This window comes from Acinonyx jubatus, chromosome A1, assembly GCF_027475565.1.
Source record: "Acinonyx jubatus isolate Ajub_Pintada_27869175 chromosome A1, VMU_Ajub_asm_v1.0, whole genome shotgun sequence".
In the NCBI taxonomy this organism is placed as follows: Eukaryota; Metazoa; Chordata; class Mammalia; order Carnivora; family Felidae; genus Acinonyx; species Acinonyx jubatus.
This window is the reverse complement of record NC_069380.1, coordinates 126,888,098-126,891,307: the sequence shown is the minus strand read 5'-3', so window position 1 is coordinate 126,891,307 and position 3,210 is coordinate 126,888,098. Positions and strand designations below refer to the sequence as shown.

At 41.5% G+C, this 3,210-nt stretch overlaps 1 pseudogene; it reads left to right on the top strand.

Annotated features, from left to right (window-relative positions):
• The first annotated feature begins 379 nt into the window (after positions 1 to 379).
• Positions 380 to 2,740, top strand: LOC113603453 (tubulin alpha chain-like; annotated as a pseudogene).
• Positions 2,741 to 3,210: the final 470 nt, after the last annotated feature.

Sequence of the window (3,210 nt, the reverse complement as noted above, 5' to 3'; positions counted from 1 at the left end):
TGGTATCCTTTAAGAAGAAGCCTGGAGATGATACTCAGTAAAATGCTTTGGAAAATTAAATAAGACTTGAATCTCCAAATGAAAAGGATGCACTGTGACCCAGAGAAAACTGATACAGAATGATTAGCATTGACACGTATCCAAGAACATTTACTGGCCCTTGAAGACAAAGTCTTTCATTTAGGCAAAAAACAAAACAAAACAAAACAAAAAACCCACAAAAAACACCAAACCAAAAACCAAAGAAACAAACAAACAAAAAAAACTATTAAAAGGAGGAAGAATCAAGGTGGCATTATAGCAAAACAGATTACACACTGGAATATCAAGAGAAGGGAATAAGAACATAAAATATGAGTGCCCGAGTGTGCGACTTACTTTGACTCTTAGTTTGTTGGCAACAGTAACCAGGACCCAGTGTCTGCTTCTGTAGCCGGTGCCTGCTAAGTTGTAGCCACCATGTATGAGGGCATCTTCATTCCTGTTGGCCAGGCTGGTGGTCAGATTGGCAGTGCCTGCTGGGAGCCATATTACTTGGAACATGGCATCCAGCCTGATGGTCAGATGCCAAGTGAGAAGACCACTGGGGGAGGGGATGGCTCTTGCATCTTCTTCAGTGAGATGGGTGCTGGCAAACATGTGTCCAGGGCAGTGTTTGTAAATCCAGAACCCACCATCATTGATGAATTTTGCACTGGCACCTACCATCAGCTCTTTTACCCTGAGCAGGTCCTCACAGGCTGCTAATAACAACTCCCTAGGGCACTACACTGCTGGCAAGGAGATCATTGACCTTGTCTTGGGCTGATTTTGGAAACTGGCTGACGAGTGCACATGTCTTCAGAGTTTCTTGGTTTCCACAGCTTTGAAGGGGGAGCTGGTTCTGGGTCCACCTCCCTCTCTCTGTTGATATGTGAAGAAGTCCAAGCTGGAGTTTTCCATTTACCCAGCCCCCCAGATGTCCACAGATGTAGTTGTGCTCTACAACTCCATCTTCACTACCCATCCCACCATGCAGTAGTCTGATTTTGCCTTCATGGCAATGAGTCCATCTGTGGTGTCTGTTCTAGAAACCTTGCTATTGAATTCCTAAATCACTGCTTCTCCCTGATGTGATGAAGCCCTGAATGTTGATCTGACAAAATTTCAGACCAACCTGGTGCCCTAACCCTGCATCCACTTTGCTCTGGCTGCGTATGCCCTGTAATCTCTGCTGATAAAGCCTACCATGAACAGCTTTCTATAGAACAGGTCACCAATGCATGCTTTGAGCCAGCCAACCAGGGGGTGAAGTGTAACCTCCACCATGGTAAATACATGGCTTGCTGCCTGTCATGCTGTGGCATCATCTTCCTAAAGGTGTCATTGCTGCCATGCCCCCATCAAGACCTGTGCAGCATCAAGTCTGTGGACTGCTGCTCCGCTGGCTTCAAAGTTGGTGCTAATTACCTGCCTCCCCACTGTGGTACCTGGTGGAGATGTGGCCCAAGTACAGTGAGCTGTGTGTATGCTGAGCAACACCACAGCCATTGCTGAGGCCTGGGCTCGCCTGGACCACAAGTATGACCTGGTGAATGCCAAGTGTCCCTTTGTTCACTAGTAGGTGGGTGATGGCATGGAGGAAGGGGAGTTTTCTGAGGCCTGTGCGGACATGGTTGCTTTTGAGTAGGGTTATGAGGAGGTTGGTGTGGATTCTTCAGTAGGAGAGGATAAACAAGGAGAGGAATACTAATTACCATCCCTTTCAGCCTTCCTGCATGTCCCACTCATGACTTGAGCCTCAACATTAGCTGACAAATATTAAAGCTTTCTGATTAGATTGTCTTCACTTTCAACTATGATCATGTCTTACTCTGCCATGTGTACCTGTAAGATTTTCCCATCATGTCCCAAAGCAAAGGCTTAGAAAACAACAAAATGAGTCCCCAAATTTGACCAAACATATAACCTTAACAATAAATGTAAATTGTCCCACTCACCTGTTAAGAGACTCGTATTTACAAAGAATGTGGAGTTCAGTTCTATGCAATATAGGAGACGTGTGTAGAACAGTGAAGCCCAGAAAGGCTGAAGGTATAGAGAGTTGGGCAGAGATTGCTTTAGTGTGAGTCCTGTCCCAACCTGCCCCACCCCCCAGTTTATATGTTGAAGTCCTAACCCCTCTATGAGATTATATATTGGAGATAGTTTTTAAAGAGTGGTTGAGGTTATATGAGGTTGAAAGGGTGGGGCCCTGATCTGATAGAGCTGGTGCCCTGGCAAAAAGAGAGACACTAGAATGTAGTCTTTGCCATGGGAAGATGCAGAAGGTGGCAGTCTCCAAGCCAGGAAGGTTTTACCAGAATGTGACTATGCTGGCACCCTCATTTTGGACTTTCTAGCCTCCAAAACTGTGAGAAAGTAAACTTTTGTTTTTAGAGTCACCCAGTCTATGGTATTTTTTTAGGGCGGCCCAAGCCAACAAAACAGACAACAAAGAAAATGCCAAGAGAGCGAGGGAGAGGGAGCGAGAAAGCAACAATCATAACTATATGGTTGTGTTCTAAATAAAAAGCATTAAATTAGATACAAAGGACATTTGATTATAGTAAAAGATGTAACTCATGATATAACTTAATGTGTTAAAAAATTTGTCATGAAAACCAGTGCCAAAGTTACAGAAAATATAGGAATAGATAGAAATGTTCAAATAACAGAAAATTTAAATCTTACCTATTAACTACGGCCAATAGTTATAAAGCTAAAAGAAAGAAAGAATATGGACTCTGAATGACCTGAGTAGGATAGCTCTAATGGATCCACATTAAACTATATACTCAGAAAACATTATACTGTCCTTTGATTGAGCAGTCAGAAAAATTAACTCTGTATTAACAAAAATTAAAACACCATATTGGAGACTGAGACCTTGGTAAAGCAATGCCAAATTGCAAAGGAAAATTCATAGCATTAAATACTTAAAATTAAGAAATTAGTGAATTTTAAATACCCAAAACCAGAATTTATGAAACAATGTGAATTAGAGAAAACAGAGTAAGACACTAATAAAGATAAAAGCAAAAGCAAATGAATTGTAGAAATTTTTAAAATGGTGAAACTAAGTCTATTAGTTGGGTCTGGAAAAAATATTAAAATTGTTGGCTACACTTGATTTTATTTGAAAAATTTAAAAATTTAAAAATTTTAATTACAGTATAGGTACCATACAGT